This window comes from Ambystoma mexicanum, chromosome 6q (assembly GCF_040938575.1).
Source record: "Ambystoma mexicanum isolate Mex_15411 chromosome 6q, UKY_AmexF1_1, whole genome shotgun sequence".
Taxonomy (NCBI): Eukaryota; Metazoa; Chordata; class Amphibia; order Caudata; family Ambystomatidae; genus Ambystoma; species Ambystoma mexicanum.
The window spans coordinates 1097258319-1097274650 of record NC_090937.1 but is presented as its reverse complement, the minus strand read 5'-3'; positions in this window follow the sequence as shown (position 1 = coordinate 1097274650).

Here is a 16332-nt window from a genome sequence, read left to right as displayed (position 1 = left end):
TGTGGAATTCGACATTGCCACAGTACATAGAAGGCTATGCTGGACAGAGCACATGGCTATTGGGTGAGTACACATGCCAATGCATGACCCCTGTGAAAGGGGGGGTGGGCAAGGCAATGACCTGTGTGTCTGGGTTGCTACAACTGCCAATGCATGACCCCCTGACCTATGCAATGGACAGTCACCACACCCCACACATTGTAACGCTTCACAATACAGATGGCCACAGTGTGCCCGTACAAACCCTGCCAAAGGAGATGCACAACCAAGACATGTCGTAGCACCACAAGCAAACATGACATGAGGGAGCAAGTCCCCCCACACATCCAATGCACTTGTGCACCCACAATGCACTTGATGAGTGCATATCCGACATTGTGCATCGATCCACATTATCACAGTGTCAATTAACAGACTGCTCCCCATCCATCACTGCACAATGCCATACTTACCAACCACGCGTCTTTGCTTCACATAAACAGGAACTTCCGCCGGCAGGCGGAATAGCCGGCGGCCACCCCAAGGCCACTATAAGGCCAAGCTGCCCTATTTGCCCCTGTTCGCCGCTGGCAGGCGCGAGGCGCTCGCCCCTATCGAACCTTGCTATTTGGACTTGTTTCCATCATAGGCATCCACCTGCTGTCACCCTTCTCCGTAAAAAGTGCCTTCGGTCTAGGAACCACAAAGTGCCGAGTGCCAGGTCTCCTGCTCCTCCTGGAACCCACCTACAACATCCTGATTATGCATGCACCTATTCAGGGTAAGAAGCTCACCACCAGCATACTACCCAAACCGTTACTGTAACCTCGTTGCACTGTTTGTTCACACTGCTACTAGTAATTGACTTCAAGTCACTCTTCTCATGCTGCTTGACCATTGACACTGGTACACTTGTACATTGCTGCTTGATCTCACAACACCCGTACTACATCTTTGTCACATACACATAACTGTGTATGGCCGTGTGGCCTGAGTACACTCGCCACTTTAAATTGTGTTGTGCCTCATGGTCGCTTTCAGACCACTTTAAATTGTGTTGTGCCTTATGGTCGCTTTCAGACCACTTTAAATTGTGTTGTGCCTTATGGTCGCTTTCAGACCACTTCAAATTGTGTTGTGCCTTATGGTCGCTTTCAGACCACTTTAAATTGCGTTGTGCCTTATGGTCGCCTCAGACCACTTTAAATTGTGTTGTGCCTTATGGTCGCTTTCAGACCACTTCAAATTGTGTTGTGCCTTATGGTCGCTTTCAGACCACTTCAAATTGTGTTGTGCCTTATGGTCGCTTCCAGACCACTTTAAATTGCGTTGTGCCTTATGGTCGCCTCAGACCACTTTAAATGATGTTGTGCCTCATGGTCGCTTTCAGAACACTTCAAATTGTGCTGTACCTTATGCCTTTGTCAATCTCTAGGTGCCATGCCCCAATATATATGCATTATTAGCCATGATTAGGACTCTCAATCCTAGGCGCCATGTTGTAATATGTTTGCATATTAGCCACGATTAGGACTCTCCAAGTCTGAACCCTTGCTGTAGCATATCCGCCTTACAGATACTAACAGGATCTTCCAACCTAGATTGATAGTACATCTGCACCCCAATCCCTACCGGACTTGCCAAATACAGGCACTATCTTGCCACTCCCACAATATGTACGCTACTACCTGCTTCTCACACACACGCGGTACCATAGCCTGGACTCTCCTAACCATCACCATAACAATGGCCCTTACCAACTCTACACCCTGCAACTTGCAAGAGAGAAACCTGCGACTTAGAGCTAGGCTCCCACGACTTTATGACATCAAAAATAAAAGAACCAATCCACCAGTACCCACGCGCACCTCCACTGCCATTAATCCTAACTTCCCAGACCCTGCAACGATAAATCTTCCTGAACCACTTGATTACCTATACTACAAACAGAGGAGACCTAACCACCCTAATCCCAAATCTGCCAAAGATAACACGATAAGTCCAACACTATCACTTATAGCACACAATACCGAAATAGCTGATATACTGTCTATGGATAATTTAGATATCCTTGCTGTCACTGAAACCTGGCTCCATGATGCAGCTGGTCCTGCCCTCTCGACTGCCATACCAGATAATTTCAATATCCTAAGAGTCGACCGACCTAACACCAGAGGAGGCGGCCTGGCCATCATAACCAAAACACATCTAGCTGCCAGACTCGCCCCACACCCAGCTTTCACATCGTGTGAACTTCTCTCGGCTAAAATACCTATCTCAAACAACAGCACACTAACAATACTTCTTGTGTACAGACCACCAGGCCCACTAGGCAACTTTGAGGAAGACCTATCCAGCCTCCTCACTGACAGCATTAAAGACTCCACTCAGCTCCTTCTACTAGGCGACTTTAACCTAGGCTTTAATGACGCTGAAGACAAACAAGCCCAAGCAATCCAATCCATTCTAGTCAATCACGACATTACCCAAAATGTCCTAGTTCCTACACATACAAAAGGATGTACGCTAGACTGGATAGCCAACCACAACTGCAACATCACCATCTCTAGTATTCTACCTCAAATATGGACTGACCATTATCTTATATGCTTTACAGCCAACATCGAACCTCCCAAACCTAATAAGAATAAAATAGCACCCCCCATGCCAACAAGAAGTAAAAAAGAAATCACAGCTGAAAAACTACTTCCGCTTCTCCTACCAACTCTCACAGCTAGTTCTAATGAATCCAACCCTAGTGAGTTAGTTGAATCATTTAACAACTCCATGACCAAAGCTCTAGACTTGATAGCCCCTACCAAACTCCATAAAAGTAAACGTGAAACTCACCTTAACTCTTGGTTCACCCCCCCATCTCAAAGAAATGCGTATCCAAAAACGCAAACTCCAATCTATTTGGAGGCATACTCCTTCTGCTGACAATAAAACCACACTTGCTAACTTTGCCAAAAAATACAAAAAGGAAATTATTCAAACAAAAAAAGATTCATTCAATGATAGAATCAGTAAAGCCAACTCTATCTCCAAAGAGCTCTTCACCATTCTTCGTGAATTGGAAAATCCTATTGCCCCTACAGACAATGTCCCCAAGGACAAATCCTGGTGCACTAGTATCCAAAATGCTCTAGCAAATAAAATCACAACCCTTCAATCTAAAATTGCTAAGAAAAAAGCCTCTTTGAGCCCTTGTGGAACTCACACCACCCCATTGAAGGAGTTACCCAGCACACCCACCCAAAATAACGGTAAACCCTTCAGGTTTACCAATATCTCTATATTGGAAACTGAAAAGGTCATTCTGTCCCTTAAACTGTCGAATTGCCAAGGTGACAGTTGCCCTGCGCAAATCATCAAGGATGCAGCCAGAGATCTAGCACCCTTCATCTCGAAACTTATCAATGCCTCCTTCAACACGAGCACTGTACCCACCAACCTCAAAGAATCCTGGGTTCTCCCCCTTCTCAAAAAACAGACACTTGACCCAGCTATCCCCACTAACTACAGGCCTATTACTACGGTCCCATTTCTCCTTAAAATCATTGACAGAGTAGCCTACCTCCAAATCCAAAACTATTTGGAGACGCACCAACTATTAGGTTCACGGCAATCTGGCTTCAGATCACTGCACGGTACTGAAACGGCCCTCATTGACCTCAAGACACAAATCGACGAGCTGAAGGATAAAGGTAATACAGCTATGCTCCTCCTCCTTGACCTGTCAGCAGCCTTTGACCTAGTGGATCATGCAGTATTATGCAACCATCTAGCGTCTGCTGCTCACTTCTCAAGTGAAGCTATAGCATGGGTACAATCCTTCCTAGCCAACCGTACGATGAGAGTGTTCTCCCCTGGAGCGGCAGCGGACCCAATCCAGATCACTTGTGGTGTCCCACAAGGCTCATGTGTCTCCCCGACAATGTACAATATCTTTACTAAGCCTCTCTTCGACAAACTTGACAAATTAGGGGTAACCTATACGAATTATGCGGACGATACGCAGATTCTCATACCTCTATCAGGCAACTTTGTCAAAGACAGAGCTCTAGTAAACAAAATCTACCTACTCATTCAGGCATGGATGGCCTCCCACGGCCTCTGCCTAAATGACGACAAAACTGAGATATTAATACTGGGGTCCGACTCCAACCTAAAAAAACGGAGTCCCAACTATCGTAATTTCAACATAGATGGTAACACAATCAAGGTGGCCACCGATTCCACTTTATCTCTTGAAAAACAAGTTAACACCCTGGCATCCTCTACAGCGTACACCTGTAAATTAATCAGGACCTGTAGACCTTACCTCTCTAAAACTAACTGCATCATGCTTGCCAATGCATTAGTTATGTCCAAACTGGACTATTGCAATGCCCTCTATGCAGGTGCCAACAAATCCATTATAAATAAAATGCAAATCCTCCAAAATAACGCTCTTAGAGCAGCCCTTGACATACCCCGTAAAGCACATATTTCAAACGTTAGGAAAGACCACCACTGGCTCAAAATTAGCGACAGAGTCCTGCTCAAGACACTATCGCTTACCCACAAAGGGCTCAACAACACTGCTCCCCCCTACATCTCGGCCAGACTGACTAGAAAATCATCCAGTCACCACACTAGGGCTACTAACCACTATCTGCTCGAAACCCCCAGATTCAGACGTTCCAAAGCGGGTGGAGCAAGCTTCCCTGTCAGAGCTGCCCAGGCCTGGAACGCATTGCCCATTGCACTGAGAGCTAACCTACCCTACTCTAATTTCAGATGCAAGGTAAAAAACTGGCTCTGGACTAACGACATTTAATTCTTGTGGCACCCAATGACCACGATACCCTTGTCTAAAATGATTCTGCTCTCACACCTTTACCTGTACACTCCCTCAAAACTGTAATATGTTAGTTTTTTTTCGTCCACACGGCTTGTAATGACATGTACTTACCGCATTGTTATGTTTTTTTTTATACTCTGTATGTAACCTAAGCTTAAGTAACTTTGTACCTGCTGCGCCCGGCTACCCTTGGGTTTTGTGCGCATTATCAAATAAACAAACAAACAAACAAGCATAAGGCCATCATCCAATGCACAGCGAGTCGTTCACCAATGTCAAAGCGCCAATATAGACAACAATGACCCAGGAATGGGATTCACCCAGTAGTCAGATCAGCGCAATGCCCCATATGATTGAATCACCAATAGTACATGAATGTCCTGAATCTTATACACACATCGATGCCACAAACACTGACATGTCCCCTTCCTTCCCATTCCATGTAGGTGATGCAGGATATGCACTGACACCATGGCTTGATGACGCCCATACGGAGGCCAAGGAACAGGCATGAGGAGGCCTACAACAGGGCACACGCTCGCACACATGGCATGATTGAGAGGACATTTGGTTTACTGAAGGCAAGGTTCTGCTACTTGAGTAGATCTGGCGGATTATTGCTCTACAAGCCAGTGAATACAGGTAAAATAGTGGTTGTGTGTGCCATGCTGCACAATCTGTGCATGCACAGGAACGTCCCTCTGCCCCCAGACACAGAGGATGATGAGGAAGTGGATGATGAAGATGACGATGGGGATGGGTTGGCTGCACCGCCTGGCAGTTTGAGTAGGGTACAGAATGTGTAGAACGTACAGCTTCATTAATGTGTGTTCAAGAGAATGGGCACTACTTGTACCAATGGTCGTCTCTTGCAGTTCCCGCTTGCCCTGATCTCAATGACACCCTTAGCTACACCACTTACATCTCTCTTTTGCACTCTGAAGCATCCAGATCCATTTGCAGCACTTTTACAACTTAAAATCCATAATATTAAACAGATGACTAAACTGATTTGAAGATTGCAATACCCAGATACAGGAGCATTTCGTGCATGTGAAATCCATGCACCAATGCATCTGCTATATATAATGCAGGACCAGCACCAGGGACCTCCTTCAGAAGCATAGAGGATTCTATGGGTGCACACAAGGGTCCGAACAGAGAAGAGCAGTTGTTGAGTAGATGAGTAAGACGGACCTTCTCTGTGAAGTCAGCGGGGCTTATATAGGAAGGGCATCTGTGCGTAGGCCCTGAGTAGGTGGAAGCATTTCGAGTATGCTCGTCCTTTTTACATAGACTTGCATAATAGTTAATCGGCCCATTCTTGAGATGTTAATTTTGTTGCTAATCTCCCAGTGGACTTTTGGAGCTGCAGCAGCTATAAAAAAACATTTGAGGAGAGGTTCAGGTTCGCAGGGTTGCAATATTCTAGTCTGATGTTGATAACGCTCTCTTGGTATGCTGTTATTATCGAGCAATCTCACCGGGTAGTTGCCAGATTTTAAACCTGAGTTTATATGTTATTCCAGAGTTGGGTTTGCATTGAAAATTATCTTTTTTTGAGAAAGGCAGAAATTGGAAGTTAAGGTTTCGTGCAGTACCCTGAACAGTTTAGGATTATTTTGCTAGTCAAAACATACTTTTGTAACAATAAAGCAGAAATCATCATTCTTTTCATTAAACCAATCAACCAGATATACAACACTGGTTGAATCATTGCCACCAACTAAATCAGTTTTAGTTTTGAGCTGCAAGGCACTGACACTTTGTGGGGATGTGGGATGGAGGCGGGCAAAGTAGGGAGCCAAGGATCCTGGGTATTGTAGTGCTGATAAGGGGTTCTCATTGTGGGTGGGAAACGGAAGGACACGGGGCCTGATCACGAGTTAGGTGGTATCCCAGCTGGGATAACGGGCAACTTTATTAGCGTTAGCCCCCACCCGCCCGGCGGTATTACTGCCGGATCACGGGTTGGGCGCTAACTGTAGGTCCCCTTTCCCCATTGAAGGGAATTTTCAGCGCAATTACTGTGTGGTAATACCGCCGTCAGTAATTGCGCCGAACATTGGCATTTTCTCAGCGTGTTTATCCCCAGCTCTGAGCTGGGGGAAACTCGCCAGGCTCATGATAGGGTCAGCATTTAAATGCGGTGGTAACACTGTTACCGCCGCATTTAAAGACTAACGAGCAACTAGTGATCAGGCCCACAGATGGGAACATTGCTAGAAGTAGGGAAAATCATAATAAGCACAAAATGGAAAGCAATAATATAAGGAAGAATATAAGGATAAGTCTAATATGAGGAAAGTCTATTGACTTCACATCTTAAGGGCACATGTATATATAAAAGAGCTTAATTCACACCCCAAGTAGACACATGACATGACATTTGAGGATAGTCAGCTGGAATGTCAAGGGCCTCAGCAGTAAATGTAAAACAGAATGTAACAGGGCAAGAATTCCAAGGTCAATACCTGGCAAACTGCGTGTTCAGAAGACTGATTTGGTATACAAAGGCAGAGGTCACCTAATGAAACAAAAAAACACATAGCTACTCTGATGCTGGAAATGCCTTATGGAGGGACAGGGGTTCCATGTGTTAATATCCCCGCAAAAATATCGTCATACAAGAATGGTGCCTTTTTTGGCGGCGATATTAACATATGGAACCTTCGGGGGACACCCCTGCAACCCCCATATTTTTTTCAAGGGAGTGGAGGACACAGTCGCAACACCTGCTCCCATTTACCCCATAAATTATCCCCATAAATAATATCGCCTATGCTGTTTCCCGTTGACCATGTATATGGCGATATTATTTTTGGGGATAATACTTCCTGATACTGGGACAGGACCTCTTAGTCATTGTCCTACAACTGCTCTGTGTGTGATTTCTCTATGTTTTCTGCCACTGTGGTCCAGTCTGGGCCGCTAGTAGTGCAGCTCTTCATGTTTTCCTTTTGGTGAACAACGCCCATGGGATACCCTTATGGCTCCCATGGGTGGGGGTATAGCCTTGTACCCCTTACGTGTGTTTTTGGGCACCTGCAGGGATGTCATTTCCCCAAAATGCCAGGGGTAGCGGAAGTGACATCACACAACCCTTGACCTCTGATGACATCAAAGGAAGTGATGTCATTTGACCCCACCCAAAAGTGGTATCGCAGGAATCAATGGTACACAAGCTTTCACCCCTTGACAAAACAGGAAGTGGCATCAAATAGCATTGTTCCTAAGTACTCTACAAAAAAAATATGGTTACAATATCACTATAATGTGATATACATTTCATAAAAGAATGGATTGCCATGTGTATCATTTAGATCAGTGTGTATAGGCCCATATTACCAAATTACCATGAATGCAAGCAGACGTCCATGGTCAAATGATAATGATGTGTTATTATATAGCCTTTACGCGTAAGCACTTCACGTAGAAAAAATATACATACAATAATACCCAACCTGTGTTGGTACCAATTTATCGACCTCAGAAGGATGAAAGGCTGAGTTGAAGTGTTTAAGAACAGACTAAATCATCAGTGACCCCCCCCCTGAAGTGTAATCTTTTAATGAGTCCAGCAATTATTTACAGAATTCCAGAAAGACACATTATTTGGTATGGTATTCCTATTCTTTCTTATTTAGGGTCGCTGCTGACTATCTTAGACTTGTGGAACCCCTTTTCTTTTTTATTAAGTTTTTACTAAGAGCCCTGAACAAGTAAGCCAGCCACTCCAGAAGCAAAGAGCCACATGGCGCTGGCCACAGCCCAGGAACTTGCAAGGGAGACGATAGGGGTAGCAAGGGAGAACTTGTGACCCCTGGCGACCCTTAAATGACGCCTCTGGGCAACTGTGTGTTGCCCACAGAGCGGGGTATGGGCTGGTGGCAGCTACATGCTGACTTGGCAGTGGCTCTTAGTGTCCTCCATTTTGCAACACCCAGGCCTTGTTCAGAAGCTGAAGTCGAAGATGAAGCAAAAAGAAGCTGTTCCTTGAAGCTCAGCGGGAGGAGAATTCTGCTGCTGCATTTTCTTCAATGTAATCAAAAAGCTGCTATTTTCTTCCAAGGACTGATCCAGAAAGGACCTGCAAAGGAGACCTCTCACTGAGCTATGAGGGACCATCGTGCAACCTTTTACTCTTCATCAGAAGTACCCTGGAGGCCAGTTCTGTGTGCCTGCCGTCCGGATAAGGGGTCTTTGTGAGACCTGAAGAGGAGTGCCCAGACATCTCGAACAAAGCAGTCCATTGGTGTCGGCCAGGGTCCACAGGTGCTTTTCATGAATGCTTGAAGCCGTTGCTGTCTACCGCCCAGAAGAGGGCGTACCCTGGCATACTGCTGCTGAACATCCAGAGTTGCGAAAGTTCCAAACTGCCTAAGAACATTTCAATGGGCATCCTTACTATCATCACTGACCATTTCTTCCTGCTGCAGAGAGTCCAGAGTCGCAGAGTGGTGATGAAGGCCTGCCGGTGGGTTTCCTGCCACAAGAAGATATTGAAGATGACCCGGGGGATCCAGACTTGGTGAGGGTATGAGGTCCACTCCAGTGGTCAAGTCCAGGTTGCCAGAAGCCCTCCAGAGGGCTGTGCTGCGGTTGCACCACTGAAGAACCAAAAGTCAGAAAACCGTGATATTCCAAAACTAGGACACCAAAAGTGATCTATGCACCCGTCACCACCAGAAGTCATCGAAGGGTCCCAGGCGTCTTACTCTCATCTGGCAAGTCTTTAAGGAGCCCATAGTAAGTTTCATCTTCACAGGAATTCTACAGCAAAATTGTTGACCAAAGGAGAGGACCGCGTAGAGCAAAACTGCTGCACTTCAGAAATGCTTTGGTTCCATTTTTCTTCTTGGACTCAGCATCCCAGTGGCTCCTTCTTCCAAGCGGGGTCTATCCCCAGAGGGAATCAGTGAGTGAAACAGAGAAACTCTGCCTCTTTGCCTGCCAAGCCACCAAAGGTACTGTGACAAAGTAGAGCATCTTCTAACCTCAGGAGTTGTCCAGGGGTCCCAGATTCCTCTTGGATCATGTTCTCCTGTGGTCTTTGAGGGACTATGGGGTGGTTGAACCATTTAAAGAAAGCAGAAGGTTATTGAACATTATTGGACTGGGCTGTAAAATACAAGATAAGTTACTCCCTAACCTTTCCCTTACAGATTGCCAGGTGGGGGGGATCCTCACACATAATTGTAAATCTAGTCTAAAGCAAGCATTCTGCCACTGTTCACAACTAATCTGCCGATCTTCCCAATTCTATGCTAATACGCCACACTTAACAATTCACATGCCTGTTTAAAACTGTCTGCAGTTAGTGCATCTATTACTGAATTTAAATATTGTGTGGTACTACACAGAGTGTATATATTTGCCATTCTTTGAATATGTATTTCCAAGTACAAAGTGTTATTATTTATATGTGTATCTGTTATTGGTAGACACCTTATTTTATAAAAAGAAAATGTGCTATCACCTAACATAGTGTGTGGACATTTCTTTGTGGGGGCTTTGGGGATTCACTGTACTTAAGAAGCAGCCTGCATCACCCCCTGAAAGCCTAAACCTGGCTCTCGGCCATTGCTACGAAATTGAGGGCCTTGGCTGGCGTGTGCCTTTACCCTTCCATGCAGAGGTCAGAAGTACAGATACCCCCCTCCAGTCTTTACAGCTACCAAACAAGACTTTCATATAAGAGACACAGTGAAACCCTTACCTAATAGCAGCACAGCAAGTTTCAAAGAGTTCACAGCTTTCAGGGATAATGGGTCCTGGTTACTATGAGGGGAGGATGCAGTTGCCTAAAAAGCCAGGTCTTTCCATTTTAGATGTTGGTTGCCTTATTAGTAGCCCTGTTTTTGAACCGTTTAATTGAAAGATATGTGAATCATCGAATCCCCCCGAGATTCAGCGATGTTGTTCTTGTTCTGTGTCCAATTCTAGCCCTACATGCACTATTTCAAAGTGGTGTGAACAATAACTGTAGCTACTTTTTCTTATAGTGCTTTCTACCACGTAAGGAGTGTGGTATTTCTGTAGACAAACAGCATATGCTACAGTTGTCGAGTCATTGTTGCTGATGTTCCCAAACCTCAGAAGGGTAACAGGCCAAGGGTACCTGTCTGGGTTCGAACCTGTGATGTGAAGATTGTTCATGCCTTCCTAACCATGCACTAAGCTACATCACCAGACTTGACATGCGACTTGACATGGGACCCCTGCTCAAATTGAGAGGATAGAGAATGGTTATAATTTTCCAGGGAAGAGATTATGGTAGTAATTGTGAGTGCATTGAGATCTGCTCTATCTTCACTAGCGACATTGATCTCTCTGGTTGTTTACCAGAGCTTTTTGGTGCACAAACCCTGAACACTTGGATGGGTGTCAAATTAGAGTGGGATGTTTCAGCTTCTAAGGACTATGGAATGACAGAAATGCCATGTACCTTAAGCGGTCTTAATTATGAATATCACCCATAATCTGGCAATTTATATAGCACTTCATGCAGATCCTCCAGCTCTTAAGCACTGTAATTAATTTCACTATTATTTGCCACCCATGATAGTTCATTGACCTGGGTGGGCCAATGGATAAAGTGATGAGTCATCCAGACCAGTGTATTGAACCCGTGAACCCAGAGAATCTTCTGTTTAGCATGCAGGACACTTATCCCAACAGCCAAAACAAACCACTACACAACAAACATCATGGTGGCATCCAACAAGTTTAGGGTGATTTTCCAAGCCATGGAGCACTGCACCAAACCCCTGCCATGGCCAGGCCCTATAACCCCACAATACTCTGACAAATGCAACGCATCAGCAACTTATTCATAGACAAGATATACAAGATAAGGCAACTTAATGACTGCTCCAAACACTCCACAGATGTTTCCTCCATACCACGTCACAAATTATTAAGGTGGACTGAATTCAGGACAACTACTGTAGAAAACCTGACCAACACTCTCGCACCCTGAAATCCACCACCTGCAAAGACAATTTCCTCCCCTCCATTATTGTGCAGGTCATCATGGGTGAAGCCTCCCACCACTTATCAACTCCATCATCACACAAAGCTCCTTCCCAAATGCAATGAAAATGGGCCAATGCTCCACCTGCTGAAGGACATCCCACTCGACCTAAGTGACTTGGTTAACTTTCACCCCATCATGCATGTACCCTTCCTCAGCAAAATGATTGAGAAGGCTGCGGCGTTGCAGTTACACAAAAGCATCACTCAATGCAATCTTCTACAAGACTACCAATCTAGTTTCTGACTAGAATGCAGTACAAAGACTACTACCATTCAAGTTATTGATGATGCTCACACACCCTGGACAAAGGAGACCCATGATTACTTGCCCAACTTGGCCTCTCTGCTGACTTTGATCCCATTGGCTATGAACCCCTCCTCATCCTCATCCTCGTCGCCATACATATGAGTCTTGATGGAGAGGTCCTGCAGTGGTTCACCTCCAACTTCTCCTGCAAAGAGCAGTTCATCCAGATGGGCCCCAACATACACCACAAATGCCCAGTTAACTTTTGGAGTACCACAATACTTCATCATACCCTCTTTACATGGAAGGTCTGGAGGAACTCCTTGCCCACATTGACATTAAGAAACATTAATACACAGACGGCATGAAACTGTACCTAAAGATCAATTGCTTCAATGGCAGCCATCGACTTAAGCACTGGCTGTCCCTCAACCAAGCCTGGAGTTTATCCCAACAAAAATAAAAGCAATTCTCCTAGGAAAACGCACCAAGCAAGTCCAGAGTTTTGAACAAAGTACTATGAGGGGAAAAGCATTGTTAGTCTTCTGCTCCTGGTCTCTAATTGTACCACTTATATATACATAAGTGGTAATATCAAGCTGCATCTATAGAGCCAGAGTCAAGCACCCTTGCTAGGAGCTGGTTATTTGTTAACTTATACAGCTATATTTTAATACAGAATTTCTGCACTTAATTCAATGTAATTTTGCCCAAATAAGTTTATAAATGTGATTTATTAATCAAGTTTAGAATAATGAAATTGCTTTCTATTTAGAAAAGAAATGTTTGGAGCAAGAAAGTAATTTACTTTGTATTATTATTTCATTAATCATTCATAACATGCAGTCTCTACGCACGGGACCAGGATTCACACATGTGTCACTCTGGAGTGTTTTCTTGCAAGACAAACACAATGCCCCTGAGCTATCTTTCCAGCCCAGGGTATTAGGGTATTTATTAAGTGTAGACCTAGCTTCGAGGTGCAATGGATCATTTTACAATCATAAGGGAAGAATATGGTGAGGGGAGCAGAGAAACAAGGGAGCGGTGCACTAAAAACAGGGGAGGGGCAAAGTGGAAAATGTGTCAGTAAGGGGTCTAAAGCAACCAGAGGAGGAAACAGTGGGGATCAGATCACCCAGTCTCAGGTAGGGTGGGGAGTAGAGTGGGTGTGGACCAGGGTTTTAGGGAGGAGCCATTCCTTGCAGGGAAGGGTCGTGAGAGCTTTCCTGAACTGTAGAAGCAAGGGGGCGAGTCTAATGTTGACATGGAGTAGGTTTCAGTGTATTGTGTCATAGACAGAGAAGTCCTTTCTTCTGGTTCTTTCAGGTCTGCACATGTCTTTCCTTCTGGTGGATCGTAAACTTTTAGAGATGCTCATTGAGGTAGCTTGGGGACTGCAGGATGACAGCCTTGCAGATGATGCAGCAGGATTTGAAGATGACACAGGCTTGCAGTGTGAGCCAGTGCAGTCTGATGAGGGTTGGGTGATATGGTTGAATTTGCAGAGTCCTTTGATGAGTTGTGCTGCAGCATGCAGGACACATCTCAGAGGTGCTAGTGTAGTTGCATAAGGCCTTCCAAAAGGGCATTATCACAATCCAGGTGGGAGAGGACCAAGGCTTGGACAGCAGATCTTAGGTTGTTTTCTGGGATGGAGTGCTTGATTTTCCACAGGAGAGAACACTGGTACGAAGCTATTTGCGTCTACCTTGCTATGTGCTGTTTGAAGGAGAGGTGTCTGTTGCTGTTGAATGCAAGGGACTTGGTGCAGGTGGCCAGCTATGGTATGAAGCCATCGAGGTGCATAGCAGAGACCCAGGTATAGCTGGCAGAGTGTTCAGTGTTGTTGGTTAGGAGTAGGAATTCAGTCTTGGAGGGGTTACGCTTTAGGGAAGCACTGGACATCCATGACTGGATCAATGGAACAATTTAGAGTAAAATATTTGCCGGAAACAGAAAACTTGCCAACAAGAAATGTGTTCCTAAAAAATGACCAACTCATATTTTGCTTTCTCAAGGCATATGAAACAGTAATATCACTTTTATAATAATATGATCCATAAAATATCATAAATGACAAACAAGTGGGGACATTTTTAAATACAAATATTAGAAAACACCATTAGGTAGAAATGTAGATATACATTTAAATTATACCAAGATGGAATACTTTAAATTAATTAGTAAAAATAAGTTTAACACGATTGCATTATTATATGTTAGAAAACAAAACATCGAAATTTAAAAGAAAAAGCAAAAAAGCAAACGAGAGAAATCATTTGTATGTTCCTTTAGTGTATCTGAAAGCCAATAATCAAATGCTAAAAGTAATGAATAATCATTATACTTAAAATACACATGCAATACCTCCTCAGATTCAAATATTAGTAACTTGTAATACTAGATCAGTTTCATTACATTAATCAGCTATTGATAGGTGTCAGTCAGATAGGGTGGGCTAACCTATGAATAGAATATGAAAAGGAAAGGACGTAAGGTGTATACAAAGTGTAGTAATTCCTGAAAAGAAACACCACGACAAATAAAATCAACATTGATCAGAAATATCAATGAGGGTTCTGGGAAGCAGTGGTTGAAGAGTTATGGAAGGTATCCATTGTTCGCCTGGAGCAATCACCAGAAGTATACCTGCTGGGTCTGTTTCCATACCAACGGAAAAATACATTATTGTCTAAGTTTGTAATGTTAGGACTGATATTAGCCGAAAGATGTGTCACGCTATGCTGGAAACAATAAACTGCCCCCAAACTGGAAAGTTGGAGATAGGATTTTGGGAAGTGGGGCAAAGCTGAAAGTGACCTCAGAATACGCACGCATGAATACATTGACAGTGATTGATACATTGTATTGCACATGGGACAAGTTTTTGATTATAACTCATTATCCCTCAGACTTAATTCTAACAGAAACCGTCTCAATGTTTAGCACAAAAGTAGCTGCTAAATCAATAGGAATAGGCATTGTTATCTGATCAGCGGTTGACCCCAAGGCCACACAGTGAAAAAGTGTGGACATGAGAGACGCAACCCTTAACATGCAATGTTTTGCATGTAACATCTACATACAGTTCCAGTGATTAGTAAGAACTATCTTAGGTCAATTTGCCCTTGGGCCAGAATTTAGGAAAGCTGAGTGTAAGTGGCTGTAATATTTAATGATATGTCATTGTTGAAACTGACAGATGTATTGTACAATGTAAAATTATAAATAAACTTGAGGACGAGTGACTCTTTAATGGGAAAGAAAATGAAAAGAACATGAATTATGGGATTTGGAGCAGAAAAGAAAGGAAATTGATGATAGAGGGCAGAGGGAAATGGTGGAATGGATGCAAGGACGGTGTGGAAGTGATCAGCAGGTGTGATCTGGAAGAAAAGAAAAAAATTAAAAAGTAGGAGAGGAAACAGGAAAGTGTGGAATGGGAACACAGTGTATAAAAGGAGAGGACAATGAACAGAGGGAAAATATAAGAGATGAATGAACTTGAAGAAGTAAGAGGAAGATATGAACAATGTACTCGCCTCTTTATATACAGTGCCCCAATACGGAGTTCTCGGCTTGACTTAGTCAGAGTTCTTCAACATAACTGCACCCTGGGATTCTCCAAATACACCTCAAAAGTGTACCTGAAAAGCTTGAAATGAATCCAAATGTTCTTGAACTGGTTACACAAATTCTGAAATGACACAGAGATAGGTTAAACATACACCAAATCTTGCGGAATATGCTGCCATCTTTTTTGATTTTTTTTCGTCTTTCTGTGGGCTTTGCCAATCTGACCTTTTATACTTGTTTCAGGGACTGACTGTGTCCTTCTTCTATTGCTATTATGTTGACATTTATTTATGTATTTATTTTTGCATTTATAATGGCACACTAAGCCCTGAGGTACAAGTGCAGTAGAAAAGTCCAGAGTTTGTATGAATGAGCAAGAAAGTTACATACGGTTAGATCATGAATGCACTCTCTGGCAGAGTCTCACCTCCTGGTACAAGGGGCTACATAAGGTGTACAGCTAAGCATAAATTATGACGGTAACATTCATGTGGGTGTACCATCTGGCAAAGCCTCGCCACATGGTACCGTAGGCTACATAAGGCTACATAAGGAGTAGAGGTGAGCATATCATGGTACGGGGGCTACATCAGGTGTACAGGTAAGCATATTTAAGTTAATATTCATGTGGGTGTAAAATCTG